General features: G+C 36.7%; 2 long non-coding RNA genes across 2 annotated transcripts; both read left to right on the plus strand.

Moving 5' to 3' along the window:
• Positions 1 to 5,848: 5,848 nt before the first annotated feature.
• LOC141325122 (uncharacterized) lies at positions 5,849 to 7,350 on the plus strand. The gene is made up of 3 exons (XR_012353741.1): positions 5,849 to 6,325; positions 6,822 to 6,887; positions 7,236 to 7,350. It is a non-coding gene; the product is annotated as an uncharacterized lncRNA (long non-coding RNA).
• Positions 7,351 to 7,495: 145 nt separating this feature from the next.
• Positions 7,496 to 8,476, plus strand: LOC141325105 (uncharacterized). Its single transcript, XR_012353728.1, has 3 exons — positions 7,496 to 7,555; positions 7,640 to 7,873; positions 7,958 to 8,476. It is a non-coding gene; the product is annotated as an uncharacterized lncRNA (long non-coding RNA).
• The last annotated feature ends 11,588 nt before the right edge of the window (positions 8,477 to 20,064 follow it).

The raw sequence follows: 20,064 nt of genomic DNA on the forward strand, positions 1-20,064 counted from the left end.
TAAATATGGCCTTTTAAAATTTAAATGTTCCAGCGATTTCATTCAGTCAACCCCTTAGAACACACCAAGAGCTAAATTCAGGTGTTTGCAAGTGTGGTGGTTATAAAAATGAAAGTAAACGAATGGAGTAAGGTAAAAATTATAAATCATATTAAATGTAATATTTTTTGCACATACCTATTAGTGTGTAAAAGGGAATATCTTGTCTTTGACGATTGATGCTGAAGTTTGTGAGTGATCATTTAATTAGCTTGCCTTGTTCGCGAGTGTTCGCCTGTGGGGGGAGGGGCATGCTGCTCAATTAATACACAGCTTCAGAAGAAGACGCAGCAGCTCCGTCTCTTGTGGTTTTTTTCTTAACTGTTTATTTCCCCTCATCAGGTATGGAGTGTACATACATGCACTGAAGTTGTCTTAAACATGCAAACAGCAGTTTGTGATATGAATGTCATTGTTTATAGTGTTGTATGAGTTGTTACCGAGTGTTGGAGCGTTATACCATTTCGGCTAGTTATGCTAATCGGAGACGATGCGGTCGTGGCCATACTTTTCTGACTAAAGTAATTAAATATGCTATCAGTTAATTCGGGTGACAAGAAATGTTACTACAGTAAGTTGTACGTTATCTGTGTTTTAACTGTTTTTAAAGAGTATTTGTTTCATAACCATTCATAAAATGTGAGAAACACTAATTGAATGAAAGCTGTATTTTATTTCCCCTGTTTTTATACAGAAAAACATTCAACATGAACAAGTTAATGTTACATTCCTGTTAATTGTCACTGATTGCTATTTGTGATGTCAGATGTTGTAAAAAGGAAATACTTTTTGCATGTTGCTCAATTAATACACAGCTTCAGAAGAAGACGCAGCAGCTCCGTCTCTTGTGTTTTTTTTCTTAACTGTTTATTTCCCCTCATCAGGCGGTGAGGGTACTACACAAGCAGTTTCATTTAAAACGGAGAGAGCTGCCTTCAGCCAGTGTTTTCTGTTGTACTGACATGAGAGTCAAGGCTCCGAGCTCTCGGTCTGCGAACTACATCACGAAGCCTCTTTTAAAAGCATTTAAATAAAAACACTCCAGCGACTGTACACAATGCAAACAGAATATCATTTTAAAGAGCTATATTAAGCGCATATGAGCTGTTTTATGTGGTTTACGGATGAGCTTCGGGGCTGGCGTTTCTTCGTCCGTGTTCACAAAACTACATATTTTAAAGGCATTAAAAACATAAAAAAACACTCCAGCGATTGAACAATAATTGTAGATTACTGTATGTAAAACGTTAAAATGCTTGCTTATTTGTGCTGCATTTTTGTGGAAACGAATAAGCTAGTAAAGACTGTTTCATATGGTCTCATCGTTTGAACCACGTTAGTTCAACAAAGTACGGCTGTTGTTAACCTCACCAACTAATAACGTATGCTATTTAACTGATTAGAGTTCTCAAAAAATGCAACTGTATTGAACAAAGCACCTAATCACTCACTTAATATTTTTTGTTCCCTGTCATTTCGCTGTATTTTGTGTTTGATTTAGCACAGTTTCCCTCTTATACTCCGAAAGTTCCCTTAGGCATTTGTGCGCATGCGCACTACTCATAAATGGTGCTTTATAGAGGACGCACAAAAATACTGAATAAAATCATTTATATTTAGGTTAAACGTAGGTCATAGCTTGTACTGCCTGTTAGCTTGCAAATTATGCCCAAGAACATAATTTATTAAGCCATATGTCTTGCTAACAAGAAACAATGCTTCTAACCACAGGTCACGTACGAAAAATAATGCCCAGTTTAAGCCATTCCACTCCACTGAAGGGGTGGAGCGGAAAATGAAAATAAATACGGCCTTTTAAAATTTAAATGTTCCAGCGATTTCATTCAGTCAACCCCTTAGAACACACCAAGAGCTAAATTCAGGTGTTTGCAAGTGTGGTGGTTATAAAAATGAAAGTAAACGAATGGAGTAAGGTAAAAATTATAAATCATATTAAATGTAATATTTTTTGCACATACCTATTAGTGTGTAAAAGGGAATATCTTGTCTTTGACGATTGATGCTGAAGTTTGTGAGTGATCATTTAATTAGCTTGCCTTGTTCGCGAGTGTTCGCCTGTGGGGGGAGGGGCATGCTGCTCAATTAATACACAGCTTCAGAAGAAGACGCAGCAGCTCCGTCTCTTGTGGTTTTTTTCTTAACTGTTTATTTCCCCTCATCAGGTATGGAGTGTACATACATGCACTGAAGTTGTCTTAAACATGCAAACAGCAGTTTGTGATATGAATGTCATTGTTTATAGTGTTGTATGAGTTGTTACCGAGTGTTGGAGCGTTATACCATTTCGGCTAGTTATGCTAATCGGAGACGATGCGGTCGTGGCCATACTTTTCTGACTAAAGTAATTAAATATGCTATCAGTTAATTCGGGTGACAAGAAATGTTACTACAGTAAGTTGTACGTTATCTGTGTTTTAACTGTTTTTAAAGAGTATTTGTTTCATAACCATTCATAAAATGTGAGAAACACTAATTGAATGAAAGCTGTATTTTATTTCCCCTGTTTTTATACAGAAAAACATTCAACATGAACAAGTTAATGTTACATTCCTGTTAATTGTCACTGATTGCTATTTGTGATGTCAGATGTTGTAAAAAGGAAATACTTTTTGCATGTTGCTCAATTAATACACAGCTTCAGAAGAAGACGCAGCAGCTCCGTCTCTTGTGTTTTTTTTCTTAACTGTTTATTTCCCCTCATCAGGCGGTGAGGGTACTACACAAGCAGTTTCATTTAAAACGGAGAGAGCTGCCTTCAGCCAGTGTTTTCTGTTGTACTGACATGAGAGTCAAGGCTCCGAGCTCTCGGTCTGCGAACTACATCACGAAGCCTCTTTTAAAAGCATTTAAATAAAAACACTCCAGCGACTGTACACAATGCAAACAGAATATCATTTTAAATAGCTATATTAAGCGCATATGAGCTGTTTTATGTGGTTTACGGATGAGCTTCGGGGCTGGCGTTTCTTCGTCCGTGTTCACAAAACTACATATTTTAAAGGCATTAAAAACATAAAAAAACACTCCAGCGATTGAACAATAATTGTAGATTACTGTATGTAAAACGTTAAAATGCTTGCTTATTTGTGCTGCATTTTTGTGGAAACGAATAAGCTAGTAAAGACTGTTTCATATGGTCTCATCGTTTGAACCACGTTAGTTCAACAAAGTACGGCTGTTGTTAACCTCACCAACTAATAACGTATGCTATTTAACTGATTAGAGTTCTCAAAAAATGCAACTGTATTGAACAAAGCACCTAATCACTCACTTAATATTTTTTGTTCCCTGTCATTTCGCTGTGTTTTGTGTTTGATTTAGCACAGTTTCCCTCTTATACTCCGAAAGTTCCCTTAGGCATTTGTGCGCATGCGCACTACTCATAAATGGTGCTTTATAGAGGACGCACAAAAATACTGAATAAAATCATTTATATTTAGGTTAAACGTAGGTCATAGCTTGTACTGCATGTTAGCTTGCAAATTATGCCCAAGAACATAATTTATTAAGCCATATGTCTTGCTAACAAGAAACAATGCTTCTAACCACAGGTCACGTACGAAAAATAATGCCCAGTTTAAGCCATTCCACTCCACTGAAGGGGTGGAGCGGAAAATGAAAATAAATACGGCCTTTTAAAATGTAAATGTTCCAGCGATTTCATTCAGTCAACCCCTTAGAACACACCAAGAGCTAAATTCAGGTGTTTGCAAGCAGTTTCATTTAAAACGGAGAGAGCTGCCTTCAGCCAGTGTTTTCTGTTGTACCAACACGGTCTCACCCCTATTCGTCACATACTGCCGTTTGGTCATTTTCCCCTCACGTCCATAAGCTGACGTTGAGGGTACCCCCTCTTCGTCGCGTGGCACCGTAGAGGGTCATCCGATAGATTTGAATGCAAATCCCTCATCTTTGGATTTTGACGAAAGGGGGTTAGGCATCCAGATGAGAGCAGTTGCGTACAAATACCACGCAGAATCTTCTACGGCAATTACGTCACTAGCGAGACTCAGTTCGACCAGTTCACCTGATACGTGGTGTACACCTTCAAGCAGGTAAGTGACCGCAACAATCTTTTCATTATTTTAATTATTTCACTGTTTCTGCATCACTTGCATGGGGTCATGTGTTAAAACGGAAGCTTAGTGGAACAGTTAGCGCGGCTGCTAAGTTAGCCTACGATTGACATTAGCCGAATGCTAACTTCTAACTCGTGCAGTTTGAAATCGATACATAAATAAAACTGTTTTTAATCATATTCACGTGGCTGAAATCAGCTCTACAAATCAACCAGCCTAGTATCGCGTATCATGTAAAAAGTCCGCTCATTTACCATATTTTTACCATAGTAACGTTCACTGTTGCTCGACAATGTCATGTAAATGCACACTAACCACTAGCTTACTATGGTTTTACCACTGTAACTGTAGTCTTACTGTGGTATTTGTAGTATAAGCACACTAACCACTAGCTTACTATGGTTTTACCACTGTAACCGTAGTTTTACTGTGGTATTTGTAGTATAAGCACACTAACCACTAGCTTACTATGGTTTTACCACTGTAACAGTAGTTTTACTGTGGTATTTGTAGTATAAGCACACTAACCACAAAGCTTACTATGGTTTTACCACTGTAACTGTAGTCTTACTGTGGTATTTGTAGTATAAGCACACTAACCACTAGCTTACTATGGTTTTACCACTGTAACCGTAGTTTTACTGTGGTATTTGTAGTATAAGCACACTAACCACTAGCTTACTATGGTTTTACCACTGTAACCGTAGTTTTACTGTGGTATTTGTAGTATAAGCACACTAACCACAAAGCTTACTATGGTTTTACCACTGTAACCGTAGTTTTACTGTGGTATTTGTAGTATAAGCACACTAACCACTAGCTTACTATGGTTTTACCACTGTAACCGTAGTTTTACTGTGGTATTTGTAGTATAAGCACACTAACCACTAGCTTACTATGGTTTTACCACTGTAACCGTAGTTTTACTGTGGTATTTGTAGTATAAGCACACTAACCACTAGCTTACTATGGTTTTACCACTGTAACCGTAGTTTTACTGTGGTATTTGTAGTAGGCTATAAGCACACTAACCACAAAGCTTACTATGGTTTTACCACTGTAACTGTAGTTTTACTGTGGTATTTGTAGTAGGCTATAAGCACACTAACCACAAAGCTTACTATGGTTTTACCACTGTAACTGTAGTCTTACTGTGGTATTTGTAGTATAAGCACACTAACCACAAAGCTTACTATGGTTTTTTGATTTTACGGTATACTATTTGTAAAGCACAGTAACCACAATGCTTACCACACTTTTAAAAAGTTTTTGTGAAGTAATTGTAATTCAGTATTTTTTTTTTTCTGTCTTGCAGTTATGTCAGATCACCTACTCCAGGAGCTCTTTTAAGTAGGGATGCACCGATCCGTATCGGCCGATCATGCTTGCGCGTTTTGTCAGTAAAGCCGGTTCTGTAATCAGCGGTAAATGCCATCAGGTGCTTGATTTCACGTTGAGCCGTATATACTACACACAGCCGTTGTTCACTGACGAGCTGCGCACATTCACACTGATAATGAACATTGATTTGCGCAGCTCGTCGGTGAACAACGGCTGTGTGTAGTATATACGGCTCAACGTGAAATCACGCACCTGATGGCATTTACCGCTGATTACAGAAACGGCTTTACTGACAAAACGCGCAAGCATGATCGGCCAATTCGTATCGGTGCATCCCTACTTTTAAGAAGCCATCTCTGGTAAAAGCCATCACTGTATGAACTGTAATCCATAATTAATCTACACATAGTTTTGCTCTCTCTCTTTCTGTGATTTATCATGACATTTTTAAAATCTCATAATTTTGACCAATTCTGTCAGAAAGCTGCTAGAATTAACAGGGAACTTGAACTCAAAGCTCCCAATGCTGATCTTGAAGAAGCTGTCAAAGAGGCTAAACAAGTCCTTCAATGATTCAATCTTTCACAGTAATGTTGAAGACATTTAGCTATAACTGATTTGCTTTAATCAACGCATCCTTATTTTAGGTGTTAATAATAACTTTCCTTACAGTCCTTCCTCTCAAATATTTTGGTCACAGATTTTGTTTAGCACATTGTCTCAACATGTGTGTATTTCTCTTTGTTTCAGGGTAAAGGGAAGACCAAAGGAAGGCCTGTCATGGGATTTGAATTGGGCCATGTTGTGCATTTATGGAAAAGACCAAAAGCAAAGGCATTCCAATGGTATGTCAATGTTGGTCTGAGCACCTTGACTGAACTGTACTGTAGTTAAATTGTGCAGCATCTTTACATACCCTACAGCCCCATCAGAAAGAACAACCAACAAAGTGTCATGTCGAAATATTAATAACTAATACAATTTACCAAGCCTTGCATGTCTACTGATTTTTATTTTATTTTTTTCTCTTCTAGTCAACACTCACTCCTATCTCTAACTTGTCATGTGAGAAATCAGACCTTCAGTTAATTTGGCCAAATCAGATCACTTAAAGCTGTTCACACCAAGAGCAAGAATTATAATGACTAACACACTAACAGAAAATAACTTTTTTTTTTTTTATTATAAGCGTGTGCTGCAGTTATGTTGTCTGCATTTAAATGCTCAGGCTATTTATAGTGTGGTGGATTTTGATTGGCTGTCAATGTTTTGGAATCTGGAAAAATCTGTTCTGAAAGAGATTCCAACCATATTGTTTCTGTGTCATTTTATGTCAAATAGCTGTGGTGTGGACTCATCCTTGGTGTGAAGAGGCCTTTAAACTGCTCACAACAAAACCATCAGCAGGTAATTATATTTCATTTTAGTTTGCTGTTAAATAATTGTTTTTTTTTTCTAATGCTGCTTTCTTCTCATTTTGTTAAACTTACACAATTCTGCCTATTTCTCTTCCTCTTATTTCTTTACTCCCTCACTTAACACATTATGTTGTGCTCTGTTGAAAAATAGAAGCTTAGAGTTTGCAAGATGGCCTTTTCTCAGACTCTGAATAGAAATGTATACAGATGAACTCAGGAGCCTGCTAGAGTTGCCAGGGAACTTGAGCTTGAAGTATATAATTATAACTGCTTAATTTATGTTTAAACAACAATAATAATTAAAAATTGGGTCAATAAATATTGTATTGTTTTAAAGCTGAAGACCAAAAAATGCAAAGAAAATCAGTCCCAGCAAGCCAGTCCTGATGAATGAGGAATGAACATGGTCTTCTTGTGCCCAAACACAGCTGAAAAGTTGCACATTTCCACTGGTATGTATGTATGCAATACATCAAGCAATGTAGTTACATGGGCTAGGGTTATATGGGGTATAGCAATTGATGTTAATCTCTCAAAAGACAGCAGTTACCATTTTCACATGCACTTCTTTTTTTATAGCTCCTAGAATTGGCAAATCAACTGTGCTATCATCTCCAATTCCATTATCTGGAATTTGGGCAGGATTGGCCAAATATGGTGAGTACTGACACCTGCACCTATTCATCAACACTATTTCTCTGGAAATATTGTTGATTTATTGTTTTGTCTGTTTGTTTGAAGGAGGATGAAGGCAGTTGACGATATCAATTCAATGGCCACCAGATGCAGCATTGCAGCCTGAAACCACCAGTTAACTGCGATGAAGACTGCATTCCTGAACAACTCTACTGTGACAGCTCAGATGTTACGGTCCATAAAAGTAAACTTCACTGTTTACTCAGTTGTTTCAACTGAACAACTGCAAAATAGTTGTGAAGGGATCCTTTTGGCCCATATCTCCAACAAGAATCAATGGTAAGTCCAATGCAACAATTAAAAATAAAAATATATATTGTTTATTGATTTACAACACCCTAAATACATGTTATGTCCCTCCAGGATATTTACATCAGTTGGTGTGTGAGGAAAGCACAGAGGACCATCAGAGACTCCAGCCACCAGAGCCATGGATTACTCTCATCGTTACCATCAGGCAGAAGTTATTGCAGAACCTGCACCAGCAGACACATTTTTCCACAGGCAATTAGACTGCACTGAACTTGTACCAGAAACAATACACAGCACATCAAGCTCATATGCACAGCACTCTAATAGATGCACTGTCTGGACTCTAACTCACTATTCTGCACCATGACATTCTGTTTGCACTAATTCATTCCACACTGCGCTGCAAAGGTATGCGTACTGTGATTGTTTTAATTTCATGATCTCTGTATAGCATACTATTTACCATATTGTTCTCTACCTGTATTGAGTCCCTTATATGTGTGTTGCCTATATATTGAACATTTGTTGTCTTTACTGTCATGCTGCAGTTTGCACAAAAAAATGTCACCGCCTGTACACTTATGATCATGGTATTGTGAAAATAAAGTGATATGATTTGAATTGGTCACATGTCTTTTGTCCGTCAGTTGTACTGTAGTGTGATGAATAACAACCGAAATTGTTCATGACATGGAAGGGGATTATTAAGATAGGGATATGGATAAGCAAGAGGAAGAAAACCAAGAGAGCTCTGATGATGAGCAGGAAACTGAATGTGATTCTATGATGCTGAAGACATTTAACCATGCATGCATTTGGGAAGCTTCATCTGGTTAAAATAACATGGTTTTAACATAACGCATTTTTATTTCTCTTGAATATCATTTGTCTTAATATGTTACTGTATCTGTCTTAGTGATGTATTGGATAATAACGTATGGTAAATATTCTTTATTAGGAATGGTGTTTGGTAAATACACCGTTTAGTTAACAATACACATAATTACCATGAGTGTTTTAATTAAGATGTGACATTTGGTCATATTAATGACCTTCATTACATGAAGGGAAGGCTGAAAGATTCATTAGAAGAGACTGCATGGACTATATTGCTACAGGCACTTTATGCACAGCTGAGGGTGATGGACCAGGGAAAGATCAACATCAATCCTGTACTGTATAATAAATAAGATGAGCATGCACATTACTGATGTTTTGCAAAGATGGACAAAGGACAAAGATACAAATGATGTCTTTTATATTATGATCCTTTGCATTGAATGAATTGTATGGCTTTTGCATAAACCACACTGTCTGTACCTTTTCTTACTGAATGACACACTGACATTGTGTGATAGTACAAAGAAGTGTCACAATATGTATTGGTTGTTTAAACTGGTGTCTTAATTTCCTGTCATCACTGTGTTCTTGCTCCTGATCTAATGAAATAAATGGAGCGCAATTCAAATAGGAAATGTCTATTCTTATTCTAAGATAACTATGACTTGCAACTTACATATTGGCAAATTGTTGAAAAGACAATCTAAAAAATGTGACTCAGCACAGTGTGTTGTCCATGATGAGAATAGATTTGTGTTTTAACTGCCCTTCCATCTCCAGGGGCCCAGTAGAGTCCCATGGAAGAGCAAAAAAATGAACATTTCAAATGGCTGTAAATCAGTGTCTGATTATAATGTCAAAGAGAAAATTGGCAGGACAACTACTTATGCTATGTTAATTACATAATGTTGGACACAGTTTTCAAACATACATGGAAATGTGGTATAAAGGTGTTTTAAAAAGTGATCTTAGTAAAAAAACAAATTTCAGCCTGCCTCTTAAATATGTCATAGATATTTACACAATGAACATGTTTAGATAAACCTTTGTTCAAAAAACATTGCATTTTCCACTATTTTAATATTAAACATTTTAAACTACATTACCCACAAACCTCTTCCATTCTATCTATAGAACACGAAAAAATGGCGCTGTTATTTGTAGTTTAAGATCTGCTTAGGGTTAGGGTTAGGATCTCTGTAAATTAGGAAGTTCTCACAACATAGCAACACTTCGTTGTTAACTGAAGGTATTACTGATGTAATAATAAGAGCAACACGGACTTGGCAACATTAAGCGTTGTTTTTCATTTGGATTAAAAGATAGTCCAATCACAGCGAGTTCCAAATGGCAACCCAATTGAACAGAGTCGTCTCACTTACTTGTCCACATATGGTCATTTATAACAGGTTCTTCCCGGTTCTTGTGGCAAATACAGATAATCAGTTAAATATTTATTTGTCCCCACTCAACATAAAACTGGAACAACAGATTGGATTGTTTGGTTAACTTGATGCAGCAATAGATTTGATTACTGGGATAATTTGTATTTTTTTTAAATAAGGGAATAATGGTTCCCATTGTAAATTATGTTCACACTAATATAAATGTATGTACAATATTTAAACTCAAAACTTAGATATTAATTGCTGTGAACAATAATTCAAAATATTTAATTTGCTTTCAAAACAAAAAAAACATGCACCTCTAATGATTATTTAAACATGAAGCTTTTTCCTACTGTTTAATTTAGCTTCTGTAACATTTACAGTGTATTAAGGGTAAAAAATTAATCACTTCTGTTTCCTGGAAATGGACCTTACAAAATTGCAATTCTTAGACCTGACAGATGAACTATAAGAATAAAATAATGAATCACACATTTTGTAGTCATTTCCCAATGTTTATTGACATCAAACTTTTCACAGATAAACAGTGCCCAGAACAGCATTCTCTCTCTCCAGTTTGTGCCATTACGAAAGAAAAAAAAAAAAGACAAAACAAGTAGTTGATTGTATTTGAAATGCATTTGCATAGAGGTAATTAAAAAAAATAGGCAATAGAAAACCCCTTAAAAAGATTGTCTAATATTCAAAAATAAAAAGAGAATTTGTTTACAGAAAACGTTAAGATGCCAGATAATATTCAATGCTTATGTTTAACAAACTAATAGGCCAAAAAAAAAATGATTAGAACAATACTTCAATATTTTACAATTATTACCTTTAAAAATATATCTCTCCTGTAATTGTTGTTTGCTTCTATTGTGACTAAATGCAAGACAAATTATTGGTTAATAACAATTAAAATATAAAAATAAAGATAAAGATAAAGATACGTTATTGTCATTGTAGTTATACAACGAAATTTGTTTGGTAGCTCAAAAAGACCAGCAGCAATAAAACAAGAAAGCAGCACAGATAAACATATTAAACATAGTAAAATTATGAAATAAATAAATGTATAAAATAAATAAAATAAAAAGGCACTTAGTATAGTAAAAGACAAATAAATTTAAGGAATAGAAATGTAACAGTATTTACAGTGTGCTAGTTAAGTACAAATATGAATGTCCCATAAAATATTATTATTTAACTTTCTCCTCTACAGTCAACACTCCCATCTCTACTGTGGTCACTCCTGTCACAATCACTGTATATGTATATACATAAGTAGTCTGTGAGAAATCCTGCAAGACAGGAAGAAAGAGAATATATCACATGATGAACAACAAAAACATTGACAACAGATGGCAGATGACTGTAGCGTGTAAACAGAACGCTATCGTCCGTTGGTGTGGATGCTAAAATAGTTCTTATTGTTGTTCTTGCTCTTGGTATGAACCGCTTTAAGCAATCTGATTTGGCCAAATTTACCAATGATCTGATTTGTGACAAGATAAACTAGCATTTCCAGACTTGTGCTTCTTATACAGATGTGTTAAATAAAAATCAACATAGAAAAAAAAAAGGCTCTGAGCATCTGAGTTGTGGGCAGATATCATGTACTGTTAGAACAGGAAGAGGCAGTGCCAATTTGTAAAGGTTAATATAGAGAGAATACAATGGACTTAATATGAACTGGATTGGTATAAACACTCTGACTACTTACAATGGACACAATTAACATGAGAGTTGAGGCAATGGCCAATGACAGAAGTAAAAGTGAAAAATCTGAGAATTTTTTTGAGTACACTTGTACAATATCATATATATATATTGATATATGATATTGCAGTACAGTTCAGTCAAGGTGCTCAGACCAACATTGACATACCATTGGAATGTTTGCCTTTGCTTTTGGTCTTTTCCATAAATGCACAACATGGCCCAATTCAAATCCCATGACAGGCCTTCCTTTGGTCTTCCCTTTACCCTGAAACAAAGAGAAATACACACATGTTGAGACAATGTGCTAAACAAAATCTGTGACCAAAATATTTGAGAGGAAGGACTGTAAGGAAAGTTATTATTAACACCTAAAATAAGGATGCGTTGATTAAAGCAAATCAGTTATAGCTAAATGTCTTCAACATTACTGTGAAAGACTGAATCATTGAAGGACTTGTTTAGCCTCTTTGACAGCTTCTTCAAGATCAGCATTGGGAGCTTTGAGTTCAAGTTCCCTGTTAATTCTAGCAGCTTTCTGACAGAATTGGTCAAAATTATGAGATTTTAAAAATGTCATGATAAATCACAGAAAGAGAGAGAGAAAAACTATGTGTAGATTAATTATGGATTACAGTTCATACAGTGATGGCTTTTACCAGAGATGGCTTCTTAAAAGTAGGGATGCACCGATACGAATCGGCCGATCATGCTTGCGCGTTTTGTCAGTAAAGCCGGTTCTGTAATCAGCGGTAAATGCCATCAGGTGCGTGATTTCACGTTGAGCCGTATATACTACACACAGCCGTTGTTCACCGACGAGCTGCGCAAATCAATGTTCATTATCAGTGTGAATGTGCGCAGCTCGTCAGTGAACAACGGCTGTGTGTAGTATATACGGCTCAACGTGAAATCAAGCACCTGATGGCATTTACCGCTGATTACAGAACCGGCTTTACTGACAAAACGCGCAAGTGATCGGCCGATACGGATCGGTGCATCCCTACTTAAAAGAGCTCCTGGAGTAGGTGATCTGACATAACTGCAAGACAGAAAAAAAAAATACTGAATTACAATTACTTCACAAAAACTTTTTAAAAGTGTGGTAAGCATTGTGCTTTACACACTTACTGTGCTTTACAAATAGTATACCGTAAAATCAAAAAACCATAGTAAGCTTTGTGGTTAGTGTGCTTATACTACAAATACCACAGTAAGACTACAGTTACAGTGGTAAAACCATAGTAAGCTAGTGGTTAGTGTGCTTATACTACAAATACCACAGTAAAACTACGGTTACAGTGGTAAAACCATAGTAAGCTAGTGGTTAGTGTGCTTATACTACAAATACCACAGTAAAACTACGGTTACAGTGGTAAAACCATAGTAAGCTAGTGGTTAGTGTGCTTATACTACAAATACCACAGTAAAACTACGGTTACAGTGGTAAAACCATAGTAAGCTAGTGGTTAGTGTGCTTATACTACAAATACCACAGTAAAACTACGGTTACAGTGGTAAAACCATAGTAAGCTAGTGGTTAGTGTGCTTATACTACAAATACCACAGTAAAACTACGGTTACAGTGGTAAAACCATAGTAAGCTAGTGGTTAGTGTGCTTATACTACAAATACCACAGTAAAACTACGGTTACAGTGGTAAAACCATAGTAAGCTTTGTGGTTAGTGTGCTTATACTACAAATACCACAGTAAAACTACGGTTACAGTGGTAAAACCATAGTAAGCTAGTGGTTAGTGTGCTTATACTACAAATACCACAGTAAAACTACGGTTACAGTGGTAAAACCATAGTAAGCTTTGTGGTTAGTGTGCTTATACTACAAATACCACAGTAAAACTACGGTTACAGTGGTAAAACCATAGTAAGCTAGTGGTTAGTGTGCTTATACTACAAATACCACAGTAAGACTGCAGTTACAGTGGTAAAACCATAGTAAGCTAGTGGTTAGTGTGCTTATACTACAAATACCACAGTAAAACTACGGTTACAGTGGTAAAACCATAGTAAGCTAGTGGTTAGTGTGCTTATACTACAAATACCACAGTAAGACTGCAGTTACAGTGGTAAAACCATAGTAAGCTAGTGGTTAGTGTGCTTATACTACAAATACCACAGTAAGACTGCAGTTACAGTGGTAAAACCATAGTAAGCTAGTGGTTAGTGTGCATTTACATGACATTGTCGAGCAACAGTGAACGTTACTATGGTAAAAATATGGTAAATGTGCGGACTTTTTACATGATACGCGATACTAGGCTGGTTGATTTGTAGAGCTGATTTCAGCCACGTGAATATGATTAAAAACAGTTTTATTTATGTATCGATTTCAAACTGCACGAGTTAGAAGTTAGCATTCGGCTAATGTCAATCGTAGGCTAACTTAGCAGCCGCGCTAACTGTTCCACTAAGCTTCCGTTTTAACACATGACCCCATGCAAGTGATGCAGAAACAGTGAAATAATTAAAATAATGAAAAGATTGTTGCGGTCACTTACCTGCTTGAAGGTGTACACCACGTATCAGGTGAACTGGTCGAACTGAGCCTCGCTGGTGACGTAATTGCCGTAGAAGATTCTGCGTGGTATTTGTACGCAACTGCTCTCATCTGGATGCCTAACCCCCTTTCGTCAAAATCCAAAGATGAGGGATTTGCATTCAAATCTATCGGATGACCCTCTACGGTGCCACGCGACGAAGAGGGGGTACCCTCAACGTCAGCTTATGGACGTGAGGGGAAAATGACCAAACGGCAGTATGTGACGAATAGGGGTGAGACCGTGTTGGTTGTACTGACATGAGAGTCAAGGCTCCGAGCTCTCGGTCTGCGAACTACATCACGAAGCCTCTTTTAAAAGCATTTAAATAAAAACACTCCAGCGACTGTACACAATGCAAACAGAATATCATTTTAAAGAGCTATATTAAGCGCATATGAGCTGTTTTATGTGGTTTACGGATGAGCTTCGGGGCTGGCGTTTCTTCGTCCGTGTTCACAAAACTACATATTTTAAAGGCATTAAAAAAATAAAAAAACACTCCAGCGATTGAAAAATAATTGTAGATTACTGTATGTAAAACGTTAAAATGCTTGCTTATTTGTGCTGCATTTTTGTGGAAACGAATAAGCTAGTAAAGACTGTTTCATATGGTCTCATCGTTTGAACCACGTTAGTTCAACAAAGTACGGCTGTTGTTAACCTCACCAACTAATAACGTATGCTATTTAACTGATTAGAGTTCTCAAAAAATGCAACTGTATTGAACAAAGCACCTAATCACTCACTTAATATTTTTTGTTCCCTGTCATTTCGCTGTGTTTTGTGTTTGATTTAGCACAGTTTCCCTCTTATACTCCGAAAGTTCCCTTAGGCATTTGTGCGCATGCGCACTACTCATAAATGGTGCTTTATAGAGGACGCACAAAAATACTGAATAAAATCATTTATATTTAGGTTAAACGTAGGTCATAGCTTGTACTGCCTGTTAGCTTGCAAATTATGCCCAAGAACATAATTTATTAAGCCATATGTCTTGCTAACAAGAAACAATGCTTCTAACCACAGGTCACGTACGAAAAATAATGCCCAGTTTAAGCCATTCCACTCCACTGAAGGGGTGGAGCGGAAAATGAAAATAAATACGGCCTTTTAAAATTTAAATGTTCCAGCGATTTCATTCAGTCAACCCCTTAGAACACACCAAGAGCTAAATTCAGGTGTTTGCAAGTGTGGTGGTTATAAAAATGAAAGTAAACGAATGGAGTAAGGTAAAAATTATAAATCATATTAAATGTAATATTTTTTGCACATACCTATTAGTGTGTAAAAGGGAATATCTTGTCTTTGACGATTGATGCTGAAGTTTGTGAGTGATCATTTAATTAGCTTGCCTTGTTCGCGAGTGTTCGCCTGTGGGGGGAGGGGCATGCTGCTCAATTAATACACAGCTTCAGAAGAAGACGCAGCAGCTCCGTCTCTTGTGGTTTTTTTCTTAAAGTTTATTTCCCCTCATCAGGTATGGAGTGTACATACATGCACTGAAGTTGTCTTAAACATGCAAACAGCAGTTTGTGATATGAATGTCATTGTTTATAGTGTTGTATGAGTTGTTACCGAGTGTTGGAGCGTTATACCATTTCGGCTAGTTATGCTAATCGGAGACGATGCGGTCGTGGCCATACTTTTCTGACTAAAGTAATTAAATATGCTATCAGTTAATTCGGGTGACAAGAAATGTTACTACAGTAAGTTGTACGTTATCTGTGTTTTAACTGTTTTTAAAGAGTATTTGTTTCATAACCATTCATAAAATGTGAGAAACACTAATTGAATGAAAGCTGTATTTTATTTCCCCTGTTTTTATACAGAAAAACATTCAACATGAACAAGTTAATGTTACATTCCTGTTAATTGTCACTGATTGCTATTTGTGATGTCAGATGTTGTAAAAAGGAAATACTTTTTGCATGTTGCTCAATTAATACACAGCTTCAGAAGAAGACGCAGCAGCTCCGTCTCTTGTGTTTTTTTTCTTAACTGTTTATTTCCCCTCATCAGGCGGTGAGGGTACTACACAAGCAGTTTCATTTAAAACGGAGAGAGCTGCCTTCAGCCAGTGTTTTCTGTTGTACTGACATGAGAGTCAAGGCTCCGAGCTCTCGGTCTGCGAACTACATCACGAAGCCTCTTTTAAAAGCATTTAAATAAAAACACTCCAGCGACTGTACACAATGCAAACAGAATATCATTTTAAAGAGCTATATTAAGCGCATATGAGCTGTTTTATGTGGTTTACGGATGAGCTTCGGGGCTGGCGTTTCTTCGTCCGTGTTCACAAAACTACATATTTTAAAGGCATTAAAAAAATAAAAAAACACTCCAGCGATTGAAAAATAATTGTAGATTACTGTATGTAAAACGTTAAAATGCTTGCTTATTTGTGCTGCATTTTTGTGGAAACGAATAAGCTAGTAAAGACTGTTTCATATGGTCTCATCGTTTGAACCACGTTAGTTCAACAAAGTACGGCTGTTGTTAACCTCACCAACTAATAACGTATGCTATTTAACTGATTAGAGTTCTCAAAAAATGCAACTGTATTGAACAAAGCACCTAATCACTCACTTAATATTTTTTGTTCCCTGTCATTTCGCTGTGTTTTGTGTTTGATTTAGCACAGTTTCCCTCTTATACTCCGAAAGTTCCCTTAGGCATTTGTGCGCATGCGCACTACTCATAAATGGTGCTTTATAGAGGACGCACAAAAATACTGAATAAAATCATTTATATTTAGGTTAAACGTAGGTCATAGCTTGTACTGCATGTTAGCTTGCAAATTATGCCCAAGAACATAATTTATTAAGCCATATGTCTTGCTAACAAGAAACAATGCTTCTAACCACAGGTCACGTACGAAAAATAATGCCCAGTTTAAGCCATTCCACTCCACTGAAGGGGTGGAGCGGAAAATGAAAATAAATACGGCCTTTTAAAATTTAAATGTTCCAGCGATTTCATTCAGTCAACCCCTTAGAACACACCAAGAGCTAAATTCAGGTGTTTGCAAGCAGTTTCATTTAAAACGGAGAGAGCTGCCTTCAGCCAGTGTTTTCTGTTGTACTGACATGAGAGTCAAGGCTCCGAGCTCTCGGTCTGCGAACTACATCACGAAGCCTCTTTTAAAAGCATTTAAATAAAAACACTCCAGCGACTGTACACAATGCAAACAGAATATCATTTTAAAGAGCTATATTAAGCGCATATGAGCTGTTTTTATGTGGTTTACGGATGAGCTTCGGGGCTGGCGTTTCTTCGTCCGTGTTCACAAAACTACATATTTTAAAGGCATTAAAAAAATAAAAAAAACACTCCAGCGATTGAACAATAATTGTAGATTACTGTATGTAAAACGTTAAAATGCTTGCTTATTTGTGCTGCATTTTTGTGGAAACGAATAAGCTAGTAAAGACTGTTTCATATGGTCTCATCGTTTGAACCACGTTAGTTCAACAAAGTACGGCTGTTGTTAACCTCACCAACTAATAACGTATGCTATTTAACTGATTAGAGTTCTCAAAAAATGCAACTGTATTGAACAAAGCACCTAATCACTCACTTAATATTTTTTGTTCCCTGTCATTTCGCTGTATTTTGTGTTTGATTTAGCACAGTTTCCCTCTTATACTCCGAAAGTTCCCTTAGGCATTTGTGCGCATGCGCACTACTCATAAATGGTGCTTTATAGAGGACGCACAAAAATACTGAATAAAATCATTTATATTTAGGTTAAACGTAGGTCATAGCTTGTACTGCCTGTTAGCTTGCAAATTATGCCCAAGAACATAATTTATTAAGCCATATGTCTTGCTAACAAGAAACAATGCTTCTAACCACAGGTCACGTACGAAAAATAATGCCCAGTTTAAGCCATTCCACTCCACTGAAGGGGTGGAGCGGAAAATGAAAATAAATACGGCCTTTTAAAATTTAAATGTTCCAGCGATTTCATTCAGTCAACCCCTTAGAACACACCAAGAGCTAAATTCAGGTGTTTGCAAGTGTGGTGGTTATAAAAATGAAAGTAAACGAATGGAGTAAGGTAAAAATTATAAATCATATTAAATGTAATATTTTTTGCACATACCTATTAGTGTGTAAAAGGGAATATCTTGTCTTTGACGATTGATGCTGAAGTTTGTGAGTGATCATTTAATTAGCTTGCCTTGTTCGCGAGTGTTCGCCTGTGGGGGGAGGGGCATGCTGCTCAATTAATACACAGCTTCAGAAGAAGACGCAGCAGCTCCGTCTCTTGTGGTTTTTTTCTTAACTGTTTATTTCCCCTCATCAGGTATGGAGTGTACATACATGCACTGAAGTTGTCTTAAACATGCAAACAGCAGTTTGTGATATGAATGTCATTGTTTATAGTGTTGTATGAGTTGTTACCGAGTGTTGGATACCATTTCGGCTAGTTATGCTAATCGGAGACGATGCGGTCGTGGCCATACTTTTCTGACTAAAGTAATTAAATATGCTATCAGTTAATTCGGGTGACAAGAAATGTTACTACAGTAAGTTGTACGTTATCTGTGTTTTAACTGTTTTTAAAGAGTATTTGTTTCATAACCATTCATAAAATGTGAGAAACACTAATTGAATGAAAGCTGTATTTTATTTCCCCTGTTTTTATACAGAAAAACATTCAACATGAACAAGTTAATGTTACATTCCTGTTAATTGTCACTGATTGCTATTTGTGATGTCAGATGTTGTAAAAAGGAAATACTTTTTGCATGTTGCTCAATTAATACACAGCTTCAGAAGAAGACGCAGCAGCTCCGTCTCTTGTGTTTTTTTTCTTAACTGTTTATTTCCCCTCATCAGGCGGTGAGGGTACTACACAAGCAGTTTCATTTAAAACGGAGAGAGCTGCCTTCAGCCAGTGTTTTCTGTTGTACTGACATGAGAGTCAAGGCTCCGAGCTCTCGGTCTGCGAACTACATCACGAAGCCTCTTTTAAAAGCATTTAAATAAAAACACTCCAGCGACTGTACACAATGCAAACAGAATATCATTTTAAAGAGCTATATTAAGCGCATATGAGCTGTTTTATGTGGTTTACGGATGAGCTTCGGGGCTGGCGTTTCTTCGTCCGTGTTCACAAAACTACATATTTTAAAGGCATTAAAAACATAAAAAAACACTCCAGCGATTGAACAATAATTGTAGATTACTGTATGTAAAACGTTAAAATGCTTGCTTATTTGTGCTGCATTTTTGTGGAAACGAATAAGCTAGTAAAGACTGTTTCATATGGTCTCATCGTTTGAACCACGTTAGTTCAACAAAGTACGGCTGTTGTTAACCTCACCAACTAATAACGTATGCTATTTAACTGATTAGAGTTCTCAAAAAATGCAACTGTATTGAACAAAGCACCTAATCACTCACTTAATATTTTTTGTTCCCTGTCATTTCGCTGTATTTTGTGTTTGATTTAGCACAGTTTCCCTCTTATACTCCGAAAGTTCCCTTAGGCATTTGTGCGCATGCGCACTACTCATAAATGGTGCTTTATAGAGGACGCACAAAAATACTGAATAAAATCATTTATATTTAGGTTAAACGTAGGTCATAGCTTGTACTGCCTGTTAGCTTGCAAATTATGCCCAAGAACATAATTTATTAAGCCATATGTCTTGCTAACAAGAAACAATGCTTCTAACCACAGGTCACGTACGAAAAATAA

Source organism: Garra rufa, chromosome 2, assembly GCF_049309525.1.
Source record: "Garra rufa chromosome 2, GarRuf1.0, whole genome shotgun sequence".
Taxonomy (NCBI): Eukaryota; Metazoa; Chordata; class Actinopteri; order Cypriniformes; family Cyprinidae; genus Garra; species Garra rufa.